The sequence below is a fragment of the Mobula hypostoma genome, chromosome 26, assembly GCF_963921235.1.
Source record: "Mobula hypostoma chromosome 26, sMobHyp1.1, whole genome shotgun sequence".
Lineage (NCBI taxonomy): Eukaryota > Metazoa > Chordata > Chondrichthyes > Myliobatiformes > Myliobatidae > Mobula > Mobula hypostoma.
The window spans coordinates 30,766,039-30,784,595 of NC_086122.1; positions in this window are offsets into that span (position 1 = coordinate 30,766,039).

Genomic DNA, 18,557 nt, shown 5'->3' on the forward strand with positions numbered 1-18,557 from the left:
TCTGCCAAAAAAAAGTTGATTTTTTTTTTGTCTCATCTGTCCATCGAATGCTGTCTCAGAAGTGTGGACCATCCAGGTGGTCTTTTGCCATCTTGAGACGTGCAGCAATGTTTTTTTTTGAGAGCAGTGGTTTCCTCCATGGTGTCCTTCCATGAACACCATTCTTGTTCGGTGTTTTTCTTACAGAGCCCCATTGAGTGGAGACTTGTGGTTAACAAGTTCTCGGGTTTTCTGCAGGTCATTTGCCGTTGTGTTTGGGTTCTTTTTCACCTCAGCTTTGCAGTGTGCTGTTGATGTGATTTTTGCAGGACGCCCACTCCTAGGAAGAGTAGCAACAGTACTGAATTTCCTCCATTTGTAGATAATTTCTCTTCCTGTGGACACTCAGGGTTTTTAGAAATACTTCTGTAGCCTTTTGCAATTAGATGCACCTCTACAATTCTAATGTCTGAAAGTTGTTTTGATTGAGGTATGGTGCACATGAACAGATGAGAAGAGCAGGCAATGTCAGTAACCAGACTTTGTGCATCAGGGCAGCTCTACAACCCACACCTTCAATCTCATCTCATTGAAACACCTGACTCCAAATAGCTTTTGTAGAAGGCATCACACACTGGTTCACATACTTTATTTTTTGACATAGACTGTGATTGTTTAAATGGTGTACTCAGTATTGACAAGTACGTACTACAGTTATTAGATTAGGCAGATTGTGTTTGTCTATTATTGTGACTTGGATGAAAACAGACCACATTTTGTGAGTAATTAATACAGAAAACCAGGTAATTGCAAAGGGTTCGCAAACTTTATCTTGCAACTAAATATGAGTGATGATAAACTTGATTCTGACAGCGGGTCTAATGTGGACTGAGGGTGGTGGGAGGGGGGAGCAGGAAGCACCAGAGAGACATTCAGCAATGATCAACAAACCAATTGTTTGGAATTGAATGACCTTGACTGGTGTCTCAAGGCTGAGTGTGTCTGTACCCATACTACCCCCCACCCACCCTGGCACTCCTCTTCCACCTGTCTCCACACCCCTCCCGTGGCACTCCACCCTCGCCATTCCCAAATCCTTTGCTCCCGCCAGATTTACAAACTCGCTCTCCACTCCACGTTGACAAATACAGTACTGTGCTAAAGTCTTAGGCACTGGATACACTGTGTGTGTGTGTGTATATATATATATATATATATATATATATATATATGTATATATATATATATGTGTGTGTATATATATATATATATATATGTATGTATATATATGTGTGTATGTATATATATATGTGTGTGTGTATATATATATATGTGTGTGTGTATATATATATACCTGAGACCTTTGCACAGTACTGTATTCAAATGGTTGTATAAACCTAAGGGTTCTTGCACTGCAAGTTAAGGCTCAAACATCAGCACCAAATCGGACTTCCTGGTAGATTTAGAAAATGACATTGAGCAAATTGAAAATAAAGTGCTGGAAGTTCTAAGCAGGACCAGCAAGAGTTTTTTTTTGTCAGTGGCCTTTCTCCAGCCCAGAATCGTCAATTAAAAAATAATAGTTGTTTCCTTTTTCACACGTGCTGATCGACCAGAGTATTTCTAGCATTTTGTACTTTCACTTCCGAGTCCACTACATGCAGTTTAAGTGAGTTCTTCAGGGTTGCTCATGTATGCCATCAATTTACAGCTCATGATGTTTCTTTGTTCATTATGTGCTGTGTCTTATGACGTGGGTGACCATGGCCTCTTCATGGGACCATGATTGTTCTTGGCAACCTTTTCTCTACGGAAGAGGTTTGTGATCGCTGTCTTCCGGGCAGTGTCTTTACAAGACGGGTGACCCCAGCCATTATCAATACTCTTCAGAGATTGTCTGCCTGGCGTCAGTGGTCGCATAACCAGGACTTGTGATATGCACCAGCTGCTCATATGACCATCCACCACCTGCTCTCATGGCTTCATGTGACCCTGATCGGGGGTAGGGGGAGGGCCAAGCAGGTGCTAGACCTTGCCCAAGGGTGGCTTGCAGGCCAGCAGAGGGAGGAAGCACCTTACAACTCCTTTGGTAGAGACATATCTCCACCCCACCACCCAAGATTATGATGTACTCATTGCAATGCATTGATACTAATTTTTCTACCTTCAATATCCAGATCAGAAAAATCTGACAATTTACGGGGCTATCAGGATTTGAAAGAAGTGGTTTATTGATGTTGTTAATATTAGTGTGTAAACAAAACAATAGAAAGTGCGAGTGCTGTTAAACTGCTCCTCAGGAGCACACCTATAACAGCGACTTCAACTAAATTCTCAAACCAACCATCAAAACTTTAATCATTTTCTGAATGTCAATCAAATGTCCTGCATACTGAGTGAATGTTCATTTCACCCAATGAAACTCGTTTTGTTTCGTCAAAGCATCGAGTTTTTCAATATTGTTGAAAGGCTACAGTATGTCAGCATCTTTTGAGAGAGATGGGTCTAAACAAATAGTTTCACACAGGAAATTCTCTGATAATCCACTATATAAGTATTCAGAAATCAGGGCCCTACTTCCCTTAATCCCTTTCACACATAGATTCCTCTTTTAGAGTATTCATGGCAAATTCTAAGGTAATAAATATTGGCAATAATCAGTATTTTCCGGCATTTATTTCCAAAGGGATATTGTAATTTGTGCAAATTTTTGCTCTTTGGTCTTGCCTCTTAACAATTATGAGTAAAATAGCTTTGGGAAAGGTTTCTTTCAGAAATTCTGTTCATTTGTCTTCACTTCTGCCATTGATAGCCATTGCCTATTCTTGCAAACTGAGCTGCACTTTCAGTATTGCTTTTACATTTCTTGCCAGGAATTCTGTGACAAATACCACTTCAGCCATATCCTTTAGGACAGGGGTTCCCAACCTTTTTTATGCCACGGACCAATAACATTAAGCAAGGGGGTCTGTGGACTCCAGGTTGGGAAACGCTGCTTCAGGATATTTCAGCTCCTTCTCTGTACCCTTGGCATTCTGGCCCTATTTGTTTCAAGTGGCATTTTTCATTAGCGTATTTCTCAGCGATTTAAAGCAGATGGCAGACCTCAAACACCAGTCCCACAATCTTTAACCAATATTAAATATTAAAATACAAACATTGGTTCAATACACTAATCAAATAACAAAGAGATAAGTGATGTGCAAATAATAGCATTTTGACAAAAGGGCCCATTGACCTGGGAGTTGTCTATTTGTTGAACAAGATTTCTGTTAAACTTATTTCCAAAGTTCAGATTTTCTTTTCAAGAAATTTGCTGCAACCTTCAGCTGGAAAATTTGAATGTACAGTTCGTGCTCTTTGGCTGAATTTTAGTATGTTAATTAATTTCAGATGATGGTTGCTGGGTGAAGACAAGGAACCTATTCATCCCCAATGAAAACTTGAATTTGCTCCATTTATGTAATGGTTTGTTTGTAGACAAAGTACTAATTCATTGAATTTCAGTGTTTTAATACCAAAATCTTAATTAAACAATAAATTAAATTTTGTTTTGCCTTTCCACTCTACTCTTGAAATTCACTTCTCATTTTTGGCTACAATGGTCAAGACAAGTCAAGTTTATTATCATTTAACTCTTTACATGTGTACCACCAGATGTGACAAAGTTACTCTGGACCAGAGTGTAAAGCATAGTAGTACATATAAGACACATATAACACAGAATAATGTAGGAAAGTTAGAATTAAATCTACAAATGAATTACATAATGTGCATAAATTGAATATTGTAGGGTACAATACAAACTATCCGATGACACTTCAAATGCGACACGGCTAGGTGTTCAAAAGCCTAATGGCCTGACAGAAGAAACTGCTTCCCATCCTGTCTGCTTTGTCTTTATAGAGTCTTTCTACAGGATAATGGAAAGTCAAAGAAGATGCTGGATGGATGGGTGGGATCCTTGATAATAGTAAGGGTCCTGCATGTGCAGCTCTCTGGATAAATGTCTCTGGTGGATGGTAGGGAGACCCCAGTGATCCTCTCGGCTGTTGTCACTGTTTGTGGACACTTGCGGCCCAGTGCTCTGCTCTCATACCAGATGCAGATGCAACTTGTCAGGAGGCTCTCAGTGAGAACTTCAGTTTAATTTTACATCAATTCCACTCATGACTTGCATGACTTTAGAACTAAAAATAAATACCTGACTGCAGTTTTCTTTGGAAGACCATATATGGTGAACAAGCTCTATAAGACGTTGATGTTTTGTTTCTGATGGTTTGACTTATCAGAACTACTTCTAACCATTAGGTCAGGCAACCTGAGGTCCATACACCTCTTGCTTAATGGTATATGTCCATGGCGTAAAAACGTTGGGAATTCCTGCACTAAAGTTATCTATCACAGTGAACAGTTATCGTCTGTAGCTCTGAAACAGCAGTGTTGCCGTTGTCAGGTTCTGGCTGGCTATTCCGATGGTGCTTTGCCTGACATCTGACAATGTGGTACACACTTACTGTTATCTTCTATATAATTATTTCACTAACGTCATTTTACACAGTTGTAACATCAGACACAAGGCAAGCTGTTTATCTCGCAGATCTCTTGAGAGATTCATCTTTCTCAGAAATCACTCATCCACATGAAGCAAAAGAGGATGAGAGGTGAACCAGATGAAGGGACGTAGATGGAGAGGACATGCAGAAACTTTCTCCCAGGGCAGAAATGGCATAATTTTTAGGTGATTGGAGAAAAATATAGGTGGATGTCAAGAGTAGTTTTTTTTTCACACAGGATGTGAAAACACTGTCTGGAGAGGTGGTCGAGGCAGATTCATAAGGGACATTTAAAACTCTTAGCCGTGCGCTTTTTTCATCTGTGTGCTAATGTGGGAGGGAAGGGTTAGATGGATCTTACAGTACGTTAAAAGGTCAGCATGACATTGAGGACTGAAGGGCCGGTACTGCGCTACTCTGTGGTCACTCCCAGACATTCATTTTCTTGCGGGCAATCATAGTAAATCCAAGAAACACAACAGAATCAATGAAAGACCGTACCCAGTGGCCATTGTGAGAAACAACAAAACCTGCACAAATATCACGAGAAAAATAATGATAATAAATAAATAAACAATAACTATTAAGAAAGTTAGATGAAGAGTTCTTGAACGTGCACCCAGTTCAGTGGGAACAGTCCAGTGATGGGGTGAGTAAAGTTATCCCCTTTGGCTGAGGGGTAATAACTGTCCCTGAACCTGTGGGATGGGTCCTGAGGCTCCCGTGCTAGATGGAATATAAGCTGTTGCTACCACCAGGTTGGAGGCTTGTATTCTGTCTGGGTAGCCTCCAACCTGATGGCATGAACATTGATTTTTCCAACTTCCGGTAATGCCCCTCCACCACCCCCCCCTTCACCATTCCCCATCCCCTTTTCCCTCCCTCACCTTATCTCCTTGCCTGCCCATTACCTCCCCCTTTTTCTTTCTGCCATGGTCTTCTGTCCTCTCCTGTTAGATTCCCCTTTCTCCAGCCCTGTATCTCTTTCACCAATCAACTTCCCAACTCTTTACCTCACCCTCCACCCCCCCACCCCAGTTTCACCTTATCAGCTTGTGTTTCTCTCTCCTCTCCCCCACCCTCTAACTCTGACTGCTCATTTTGCTTTTTTCCAGTCCTGCTGAAGGGTCTCGACCCAAAGCATCGACCGTACTCTTTTCCGTAGATGCTGCTTGGCCAACTGAGTTCCTCCAGCATTTTGTGTGTGTGTGTTACTATCAGTTTCACGCTGATTTCCCATCCCAAGATAGCTCCTAGCCAATCTCCTCTAGCTAATGCATGGCACTAGCCTTCATAGTATCCAAGACATCTTCAAGGAGCAATGCCTCAAAAAGGCAGCATCCACCATTAAGGACCCCCATCACCCAGGACATGCCCTCTTCTCATCGCTACCATCAGGGAGGGGGTACAAGAACCTGAAGACACACACTCAATAATTCAGGAACAGCTTCTTCCCCTCTGCCCTCCGATTTCTAAATGGACATTGAAACTACTTATTATTTCTTTTTTTTTTGCACTGCTTATTTAATTTAACTATTTAATATATACTGTACATGCTTTCTGTAATTCAGTTTTTTCTCTATTATTATCTATTGCGTTGTACTGCTGCCTCAAAGCTAACAAATTTCACGACATACGCCAATGATACTAAACCTGATTCCGATTGTATAATTGCTCAGAATTATATTTTTCATTGACATAATTTAAGATTTAATAAACCTCAGGCTTTGCTTCATTGCAGTCGATTGTCCATTTTTTTCTCTCATATGGATCACCGGGTAACCCCCATAATGCTGTTTGCAATGAAAATAACTCTCAATCATTTAACAGAATCCGTCATTTAACCCATATTGGACAAGGATGTTTTCAGGAGCATGTTCTGAGCAGTAGTTTATCCCTATAGCCATAAGATGGCGCCATTTCACAATCTAATTTCGACAGCAAGGCGGGCGCAAAGGAGACATTTGTGCATCAGACTCTTTAGACCTCAGACTGTGTTAGTGACAAAAAAACAGGTGTCTGCTGCCTCTTCAGCACCAGATTTACGGAGGAAAATGGCTGTAAGGAAAGAAAAACATGATGCAGAGGCAAAGATAGAGTAATGAAGGAGGAGAGAGGTAAAATCTGATGGAAAAAAAGCCTGGATAGGAATTTGCCAATGCGTTTTGTTTCTCATGCTTGGTACTTCAAAGTTCAAAGTAAATTTATTATCAAAGTACATATATGTTACCATATACATTTTCTTGTGGCATACTCAATACATCCAATAACCATAATAGAATCAATGAAAGACCACACCCAACAGGGCAGATAACTGTGTGGAAAAGACAACAAACTGTGCAATTAAAAATAGAAAGAAAAAAAGAAATACTATTAGTACAGTGATAATAATAACAACAATAAATAAGCTGTAAATATCAAGAACATGAGATGAAGAGTCCTTTAAAGTGAATCTATAAGATGTAGGAATATTTCAGTGATGGGGCAAGTGAAGTTGAGTGAAGTTATCCCTTCTCGTTCAAGATCCTGAAGGTTGAGGGGTAATAACTGTTCCTAAACCTGGTGGAGGGGTCCTAGGGCTCCTGTGCCATCTTCCTGATGGCAGCGGTAAGAGGAGGGCATTGCCTAGGTGGTGGGGGTCCCTGATGATAGATGCTGCCTGCCTGTGGCAATGCCCTGTGCAGATGTTCTCACCTTCCGTTAACAGTGAGCTTTACCCGTACTCTAGTTGCAAAAATCACACTCAGGATCCTTAGGCACGGCAGCTGGAAGGACATTGGTTAAGAGGAACACTGAATTAGAATGCTGTACAAATTTTATGTTTAGATTATCAGTTGGGAATAGTTTGACAGAAATTTAAACTAGCAGAATTCAGTTGGGTATTATTCAGTGATATTGATTCACTTCCCCATCCGATATAATTCCTAAGCCCCCACTCTCACCTCCACCGCTCCTGAAGAGGGTCAGAAGGTCAGTCAGGGAGAGGCAATCATTTCATGCTCACCCCAGGTCTGGTCAAGGTGCTGAGAAGCAAATCTCTTATTGACTGAACGATGTCCATCTTATGACATCTCACAATGTGAGCAATGAACACAGGAGAAATGGTAACTTCATCAAACTGTCAAAATATTTCAAAAGATATCTTTGTATGTATCTATTTATTTATTGAGGTAGAGCATGGACTTAACACCCCCCTGCCCCCCAGTTTAACTCTAGCCTAATCACAGGACAATTTACCATAACCAATTAAGCTACCTACGGTACGTCTTTGGACTGTGGGAGGAAACCGGAGCACCTGGAGGAAACCCACGCCGTCTCGGGGAGAACGTGCAAACTCCTTACGGGTAGTGATGGGAATTGAACCCGGGTCACCTGTACTGTAAAGCATTGTGCTGACCACTACACTACCATCCCCTACATTCAGATAGAAGAGCCCAAAGCAATGAGAAATTTAGCCAAAGCTGAATTATCTTGTGAAGAAATTCACAAAATAACAAACTCCTTTCACTGTTGACAAATGTGGATATAACTCAGGGATAGTAGCACCTCTGAAAGGAATTGGGGAACTCTCATTTGTATGGGCTCTAGTTTTGCATCTGATCTTTTTCTTTGCCTCCCAGTATAGTTAATGATAAAAAAAAGCTTGCAAAGATTCATTCTCAATAGCTACAATATTTTACTATTACATTCAACTTCCACTCTCAGAGATTAAATGGAACTCCAGAGGAAAAAACTGCATTATCAGAGGTGGCTTCACTTGGATAGATGGGAAGCTTACTCTATTTCTCTTGAAGAAGATATGTACAATTTCAGGAAGAATAGAAAGCCCTTTACATGTTCAAGGCAAAGCTTTTGCCTCAACCTAAATTAATGTTAGCAAATAGGATGATCTGTTGATTGCTGTGTGTGGAGACATTATGCAAAATTGTTAAGGCATAACATTCCTTCTAAATTTTTACATGGCCTGAAAACTACACGGAACTTTAAATGTTATTTTTTTTGTATTATGCACATCAAACAAACACAAACTACAACTCACCACACAAGTAAATTATGTCAGGCAGCCAAGACAACTAACAGGCACGATGGCAAAAGTAAAATGTTTTGACTAGATGGCATCAGCATTTAGCAGGCCAGAGGCTTATTAACAATGAGCTACCAACTTCCATTGTGTGTTTATTGTTACAATTTGGAACAGTGTTATAACTTGAAACACTGACAATGTAAATACGTTGAACCTCTAAAATGTATCAAAGTACAGTTATATTTTGGAAGTCTATGGATTATATTCATTAAAACACAATTAATTACAAGGTATTTCACAATTATATAAACATATAACATATAAGCATACATTAATTATATCTGAATTACTCTAGCGTTTTATGTGTCGCTGTAGCAATGACTCATCAACTGCCCTAAAAATCACTAATACATAAATATTTTTTAATGCAGTAAAGCTTTTAAACCTGAGGTCCCACCATCAAAGAAGCTGGTCTTCAAGCAATTCAATTCACCTCATGCGATACCAAGGGAGCATAGGAGTCAGCAAGGGTTATGGAGCAAGGCAACATCCAAGCTGTAGTACTGAGGACCTTCATTGCCAAGCTAATAGATCCCCCTGTTCCAGTGTACTTTCAACACAGATGACCAATATAAAATTAATCCAGTGGTCGGTGTCATCACTTATATATAGAAAGATGGTTGTGGTTGTTAGTGGTCAATCATCCCAGTCCCAGGATATCATTGAAGAGGTTCCTCATGGTTATTCAACAGCACTTCCCAAATCCATGACCCCCTACAACTAGAAGGTTGAGGGTACCAGATCTGTGGGAGGGCCATCAACTCTGCTCCCCCTCTAGCTTTGCACCATCCTGAACTGGTAATATGTGTCACTCCTTTTGGCGGCCCTAAATCTTGGAAGACCTGCCCATCAGCGCAGTGGGAGGACCTTCATCAGATACCACCCTGACCAGGCAATATGGCACCATTCCTTCGGTGGGTATAAATTCTGTAGAGTGGGAGGACCTTCATCAGATACCATCCTGACGAAGCAATATGGCACCATTCCTTCTGTGGGTATAAACCCTGGAACACTTGGCCATCAGCACAGTGGGAGGACCTTCATCAGATACCATCCTGACTTGGCAATATGACATTCCTTCAGTGGGTAAAAAATCCTGGACCACCTGGCCATCAGCTCAGCGGGAGGACATACATCAGACTCTTCCCTGAGCTGGTAATATGATGTCCTTCCTTTGGTAGGTACAAACTCTGCAACATCTGGTCACCAGCTCAGTGGAAGGACATTCATCAGAAGGAAAACAGCAGCTTAAGAAATTGGCTCACCACCAACTTTGCAAGATCTTTAGGGTGAACAAAAAAATGCTAACCTCGTTAGTGGCACTGAGAACCTGAAAAATCAATAGATAAAACATGTAAATGCATAAATTTTCCTTTTTTCCATCTTTTTGTTACCTTACCAGCAGACCTCGGCTATCTTAAATCTTAGATGTAGAATTGATCTTTGCCACCTACCAGATGCTCAGCTTCTATCTCCAACTTCCAGCGCTCTGTTGAAGCCCGTACTCACCTCTACTGATGGGTTCGAAAGTTGAAATTTGACAGAAGATATTCATTAGCTACTCACAAGTCAACCGATTGTCTTGCACTGACGTTGTACCTTTTGAACCTGTGCCAAAGTTGATTTGCTCCAGCTACCCCATCTCACCAAAACCACCGCGCCCCCCCCCACACTCACTTTTACGCACCCATTGCTGAACCATCTGACCAATTGAATTGCGTCTGACAGGAGTGGGCTTTCAAATTGCCAGGTTCCCCTGGGATCATTAACACCATCCAAACTCTGCTCCCGTTAGTGTAATTGTTAGCATCATGCTATTAAGGCACCAGCAACCCGCTGTCCGTAAGGAGCTTATGTGTTCTCCCCGTGACCACGTGGGTTTCCTCCAGGAGCTCTGGTTTCCTCCCACGTTCTAAAGACGTACAGGTTAGTCGGTTTTCTGGTCACAAGGGTGAAATTGGGCAGCATAGGCTCTGTTGGGCTGGTAGAGTCTGTAACTGTGCTAGATCTCTAAATAAAAAATAAAGTTAAATTATTTTTAAGTAAAAAGTAAAGTTTGCATCCCCAAAATAAGTGTATCCAAACTCTTCTGTTGAGGAAAACTTCTCATCTTTATTGACTAAGAACCAGATCAAGGTTCTGAACTTTTTTAATGCCAAGAACCCATACCATGAGCCAAGGAGTCTGTGGACTCCATTTTGGGAACCCCTGATCTAGTTCTTAGTTCATCTTTACAGATGGTGTCATTGTCCATGAGAACACTACTATAATTTACAAAATTGTTCCTGCCCTCCTCAATTCCTTAATCTATTCTGTAGCATATAAAGCAACAGACACAAAATGCTGGAGGAACTCAGCAGGCAGCATCTATGGAAAAGAGTGAAAGGTCGATGTATCGGACCAAGGCGCTTCTTCAGGACTGGAAAAGAAGGGGAGAAGTCAGAGAGGAGAAGGTGGGGTGGGGAGGAAGAAGTACAAGGTGGAAGGTGACGGGAGAAAGCGGGAGAGGGAGAGGGGGAGGGTGGTGAAGTAACGAGGTGGGAAGTTCTGGAAAGAGATAAAGGGCTGGAGGAGTGGGAATCTGATAGGAGACGATAGAATTCCATGGAAGAAAGGGAAAGGACACGAGCACCAAAGGGAGGCGATGAGCAGGTAAGGAGGTGAGAGGGAAACAGGAGTGGAGAATGGTAAAGGTAGGGACAATTACTGGAAGTTCAGGAAAGCGCCTAGAACTGAATGTGGGGGATGGATTGGCAGCTTGGTAAGCACAGACAGGATGGAGCAAATGGCCTGTCCTGTTCAAAGCCTGAGAAATCTAACACAATTCCTTTCTTTATGGTGAGATGCCTCATGGTAGTAAACTGTATTCCCCATCCAGGTTCGAATTTAAAGTTGGCAGAGATATACCCTTGAAGTTCATTACATAACTGGGAACTGATGAAGGAGGGTGGGAATTTCACAAGGTTGAAGACAGTGTAGTGTTTTTTAAGTTCCTGGCATTATAAAGGCATTTTCCTACCAGTTGGTTTCACACCATCTCTCTGTAAATGACAGTGGCGTTACGGAAATTCTAACCGTAAAAGTGACTTCACACTTTTGGCTACAATTAATCCTGTTGGAACCCTCATTGTTGTGGCGATGAGAAAAAGCTGCCAGTACAATCGGAAAAAATTCCGCAGGGCTTCAAATGACGCCAAGTAGGGAACAGCAGTACCCTTTTTGCAGGTCTGCATTGTCAGTTGGAAGCCCTACCAACCGTGTGCAGAAATTGTGTCCCTGAACCAATTCCTGAAACAAATACTGTGAGTGGTGTATGGCTCACTTTGCAATTTCAGTGGACTTGAAACATTTGCAACCTCACTTACAAGCTGCAAACCACAGGAAAGATGATAAAGAGAAAGTTGTTGTTTTTAAATATAAATAGAAATGAAAGTTATCGAAGTGAAAATGCAGCTGTGGGAGATTAGGATGCCTCTTCAACTTTTTAACTTAATTTATTTAGAGATACAGCGTGGGATAGGGGCTTCCTGCTTGAAGAGCTGCTTTAACCCTTTCCTGATCATGGGACAATTTACAACGACCAATTAAACTACTAATTGGTATGCCTTTGGACTGTGGGAGGAAACTGCAGCATCCCCAAGTCCACACAGTCACGGGGAGAAAGTACAAACTCAGACAGTGGTGGGAATTGAACCTGGGTCGCTGGTACTGTAAAGCGTTACGCTAACCGCTATGCTTCTGTGCCGCACCAGTTGACAACGAAGAACTTGAAACTGCTCATCCTTTACTCATCAAGGGCGTCAGCAGTGAAAAGTTCAAAGTTCAAATTTCAAAATAAATTTATCATGAAAGTACGTATATGTCATCATATGCAGCCCTGAGAATCATTTTCTTCTGGGCATACACAGTAAATCCAAGAAACACAATAGAATTAATGAAAGACCGACCATCAAAGTCAAATTCCAGCAATAATAAGAAAAGTGAGCTTTCGACTGTAATGAAGATCTGCAGTGCTTGCATACAGTTGACCAGATACCAGAATGTTTCACACAGTAAACCTATGCACCATGGTTTCTTAACCTTTCCTGAAACAGCTTTTTGGAACTGGCTTAAAACAGATTTTTGTAGATGGTCTATTTTCCTTTTTACTTCAAATGGTTTTTAAACTTATTTGATATCTGGTCAATTTGAATTTTTGAAATACCAGTTTTTAATTTGTAAGCATTGTACACCTGAACTTTAAGTACAACCGGGCATCTGATAAAAGTCCGAAAGAACACAAAAAAAAAAAAAAAATTAATGAAAGACCACGCCCAACAGGATAATAAAACAATCAATGTGCAAAAGACAACAAACTGAGGAATCACAGAAGAGAAAATAAAAATAATAATAATAAAATATAAGCAATAAATATCAAGAACATGAGGTGAAGAGTCATTGAGAGTAAATACATTGGTTGTGGAAACAGTTCAGTGACGGGGCAAGTCAACGTATCACGTCTGGTTCAAGAACCTGAAGGTTGAGGGGTAATAACCGTTGCTTAACCTGCTGGTGTGAGTCCTGAGGGTCCTGTACCTTTTTCCTGGTGGCAGCAGCGAGAAGAGAGCATGACCTGGGTGCTGGAGGTCCTTGATGATGGATGCTGCTTTCTTGCATTCAGTGTAGATGTACTCAATGGTGTGATGATGTGGGCCGTACCTACGACGTTTTGTAGGATTTTCCATTCAAGGACATCGGCGTTTCCATACCAGGCTGTGACGCAACCAGTCAACGTACTCTCTACCACACATCCAGAGAAGTTTGCCAGAAGTTTTAGATCTCATGTTGAATCTTCGCAAGTACAGGTGCTGTTGTGCTTTCTGTGTAATTGTACTTACGTGCTGGGCCCAGGAGAGGTCCTCTGAGGAATTTAAAGTTGCTGACACTCTCAGCTCTGATCTTCCGACAAGGACCAGCTTATGGGCCTCCAGTTTCCTCCTCCTGAAGTCATTATCAGCTCCTTGGTCTTGCTGACATTGAGTGAGAGGTGGTTGCTGTGACACCACTTAGCCAGATTGTCGATCTCCTGCATACATGCCATTCGTCACCAGCTTTGCTTCAGACTACTGGAATATGGCATTAGAGCTGTGCTTACAAGAGTAAAGCGGGTAGAGCAGGGGGTTAAACACACAGCCCTGTGGTGCACCTGTGCTGATGGAGAACACAGAGGAGATGTTGTCGCCAATCCAAACTGACTGGGGTCTGCAAGTGAGTAAATCAAGGATCCAATTCCACAAGGAGGTACTGAGGCCAAGGTCCTGAAGCATATTAATTAGTTTTGAGGGGGTCATAGCATTGAGTGCTATAAAGAGCATCTCGATGTGTACATCTTTGTTGTCCAAATGTTCCAGGATTGAGTGAAGAGTCAAGGAAGCTGTGGACCTGTTGTGCTGGTAGGCAAGCTGGAGTGGATTCGAGTCGCTTCTCAGGCAGGAGTTGATATGTTTCATCACCAACCTCTCAAAGCACTTCATCACAGTGGGTGTAAGTGCTACCGGACAATAGTTATTGAGGCAGGCTATTACGTTCTTCTTAGGCTCCAAGATAACTGAAGCCTGCTTGGAGCAGGTGGGTATTTCAGAATGCCGAAGCTAGAGGTTAAAGATATTGGTGAACACTCCAGCCAGCTGATCAGCTTAGGTCTTTCCTACTCAGCCAGGTACTCCCGTCAGAGCCAGATGCTTTCCATGGGTTCATCCTCCTGAAGGATGCTCTCACATTGGCCTCAGAGACTGAAATCACGCGGTCATCGGGGGCAATTGGAGTTCATGAAGGTTTCACCACGTTCTGAAGGTCAAAGCAAGCAAAGAAGGCAATGAGTTCATCTGGGAGCGAAGCCCTGTTGTCACCTGTGTCATTTGGTTTCACTAGTAGGAGGTGCCCCCTACCTTTTGCCTTCTCCGAATCAGCAGGCCAATCCACCTTATGTATCAAGAAGCCTTCACATCTTACCAATGCATCTGGAGTGTCTACAGTGAGCCATGTCTCAGTGAAATACTGAACGCAGCAATTCCTCATTTTCCTCCAATACAACAATCTTGCCCTTAGGTTGTCAGTCTTGCTCTCCAACTCCTATACATTTGTTAACAAGATGCTGGTTGTGGAACTTACATTTCTTAGGGTTTTGGTCTGGCTAAGAGTCCACCCCTCCTGCCTTTCATCTGGCCATGGCAATGGACCTTTGTCCTTAGGGACGCCTTGCCTGGATGCTTGAGAGTTCAGTCCACTAAGTTCTTCAGAAAATCATGAAATCACCAGTTCATTAAGCTGGTTTAAAAGTACATTGCTTAGAGAGAATTTACATGCAGCAGATTGCAGTGAGAGTAATTCAGAAGATGTATATTTAGAAGTTTTATACACAGCCCATAACACGCTGCAGTTGTTCACTTGGTGCTATCTTGAACTTAGCGAGTAGGTTCAAGTAGCTGAAGATCTATCCTGGGCCCAACATATCGATGCAGGTATGAAAAGGCAGGCCAGCAGCTATACTTTATCAGGAGTTTGAGGAGATTTGGTATGTCACTAAAGACTCAAGCAAGTTTCTGCAATTGTACTGTGGAAAGCACTCTTACTGGTTGCATCACCATCTGGTATGGAGTGGCAACTGCAGAGGGTCCGAAAAGGTCACTGAGGGTTGTGAACTCAGGCGGCTCCATCACAGGCATGAGCCTCCCACCATCTTCAAAAGGTGATCCATCAAAAAATGATGACATCCGTCACTGAGGGCCTCCATCACCCAGGACATTACTACCATCAGAGAGGAGGCACAGAGCCAAAAGGCACACACCCACCATTTTAGGAACAGCGTCTTCCCCTCTGCCATCAGATTCCTGAACGAACACTACCTCACTATTTTTGCTGTCTCTTTGAATTACTTACTCAATTTAATTTATAGACACATATTAATTAAGTTAAGCAGAAAACATTTTCAAAACCTCTAAAAGAAATCCAATGACACCTTAAATCCTAATATACTGTACATTTAAAATTGATGATCGGGAAACCTGCAATTCCTGCAGCTCAGACCTTTCATGGAGGCGTTGCTAAAGGCAGCCAGCTGAACACTTGAAGGTATAGTTACTTGTCAAATGTCTTTGTACTTATAAACTTGCTGAATGCAATCTGTTTGGAATGAAACAAGTCAAGAATGTTCTTTTATTTTTCCTAAAAGCTACAAATTCTCTGAAGGCACAAATCCAAGCGCCCTGGGGTCACATTTAATCCAGCCTCAGGTTTAGAGGAAACATGGTAAAACTAATAAAATTAAGAAAGGCTCATTAAAAGTCTTCTAATTGGCATCAAGAGGCTAGCAAATTCTTTTTCATTCAGATTATAGGCAACTATTGCTATAAGCTGCGTGTTGAGAAAATACTCTTTTCTGACAGTTCCAAAATTGGAAAAACATGATTTCCCCAAAAAAAATTGACAGGGAAATAAAGGAACTGACAAACATTTGAAAGAATTTTCTACTTGCAGACAATATAATAATGATAGGCAAAAATATATCTGGAGAAAGAACAAACAGGACAAGCTGAAGTAATATCAAAATCAGATGGCTTATTATCACTGACTTCTATGACATGAGATTTACTGTTTTGTGGCAGCAGTACAGTGCAAAGATATAAATTACTATAAACTGAAAACTAAGCAATTCATTCAATAGAGAATGAAAAGGTAGTGTTCATGGACCATGGGTGGTGGAGTGGAGACGCGTTTCTACCAAAGGAGGTGTAAGGTGCTCCTTCCCTCCACTGGCCTGCCGGTCACCCTTGGGGAAGGGGCAGCACCTGCTTAGCCCCCAGATCAGTCATGTGAAGCCATGGGAGCAGGTGGTGGGTGGTCGTATGAGCTGCTGGTGCATATCACAAATCCATAAGACCATAAGACAAAGGAGCAGAAGTCAGCCGTTCGACCCATTGGGTCTGCTCTGCCATTTTATCATGAGCTGATCCATTCTCCCATTTAGTCCCACTCCGCCTTCTCACCATAACCTTTGATGCCCTGGCTACTCAGATACCTATCAATCTCTGCCTTAAATACACCCAATGACTTGGCCTCCACTGCTGCCCGTGGCAACAAATTCCACAGATTCACCACCCTCTGACTAAGAAAATTTCTTCACATCTCTGTTCTGAATGGGCGCCCTTCAATCCTTAAGTCACGCCCTCTCATACTAGACTCCCCCATCATGGGAAACAACTTTGCCACATCCACTCTGTCCATGCCTTTCAACATTCGAAATGTTTCTATGAGGTCTCCCCTCATTCTTCTAAACTCCAAGGAATAAAGTCCAAGAGCGGACAAACGTTGCTCATACGTTAACCCTCTCATTCCCGGAATCATTCTAGTGGATCTTCTCTGTACCCTCTCCAACATCAGCACATCCTTTCTTAAATAAGGAGACCAAAACTGCCCACAGTACTCCAAGTGAGGTCTCACCAGCGCCTTATAGAGCCTCAACATCACATCCCTGCTCCTATACTCTATTCCTCTAGAAATGAATGCCAACATTGCATTCACCTTCTTCACCACCAACTCAACCTGGAGGTTAACTTAAGGGTATCCCGTACGAGGACTCCCAAGTCCCGTTGCATCTCAGAACTTTGAATTCTTTCCCTATCTAAATAATAGGCTGCCTGTTTATTTCTTTTGCCAAAGTGCATAACCATACACTTTCCAACACTGTATTTCATTTGCCACTTCTTTGCCCATTCTTCCAATCTATCCAAGTCTCTCTGCAGACTCTCTGTTTCCTCAGCACTACCGGCCCCTCCACCTATCTTCGTATCGTCAGCAAACTTAGCCACAAAGCCATCTATTCCATAATCCAAATCGTTGATGTACAATGTAAAAAGAAGCAGCCCCAACACTGATCCCTGTGGAACACCACTGGTAACCAGCAGCCAACCAGAATAGGATCCCTTTATTCCCACTCTCTGTTTCCTGCCAATCAGCCAACCCTCTATACACATATGTAACTTTCCTGTAATTCCATGGGCTCTTATCTTGTTGAGTAGCCTCATGTGTGGCACCTTGTCAAAGGCCTTCTGAAAATCCAAATATACAACATCCACTGCATCTCCCTTGTCTAGCCTACTTGTAATTTCCTCAAAAAATTGTAATAGGTTTGTCAGGCAGGATTTTCCTTGAAGGAATCCATGCTGAGTTCTGCTTATCTTGTCATATACCTCCAGGTACTCTTTAACCTCATCCTTGACAATAAACTCCAACAACTTTCCAACCACCGATGTCAAGCTAACAGGTCTATAATTTCCTTTTTGCTTCCTTGCCTCCTTCCTAAATAGCGGAGTGACATTTGCAATCTTCCAGTCCTCCGGAATTATGCCAGAATCCATCGACTTTTGAAAGATCATCGTTAATGCCTCTGCAATTTCCACAGCTACTTCTTTCAGAACACAAGGGTGCATTCCATCTGGTCCAGGAGATTTATCTACCTTTAGACTATTCAGCTTCCTGAGTACTTTCTCTGTCGTAATTGTGACTGCACACACTTCTCTTCAGTGCCACCCTTGAGTGTCCGGTATACTGCTAATGTCTTCCTCAGTGAAGACTGATGCAAAAATACTCGTTCAGTTCCTCTGCCATCTCCTTATCTCCCATTACAATTTCTCCAGCGTCATTTTCTATCAGTCCTATATCTACTCTCACCTGTCTTTTACTCTTTATATACTTGAAAAAGCTTTCAGTATCCTCTTTGATATTACTTGCTAGCTTCCTTTCATAGTTAATCTTTTCCCCCTTAATGACCTTCTCAGTTTCCTCTTGTAAGCTTTTAAAAACGTCCCAATCCTCTGCCTTCCCACGAACTTTGCTTCTTTGTATGCCCTCTCCTTTGCTTTAACTTTGGCTTTGACTTCTCTTGTCAACCACGGTTGCAT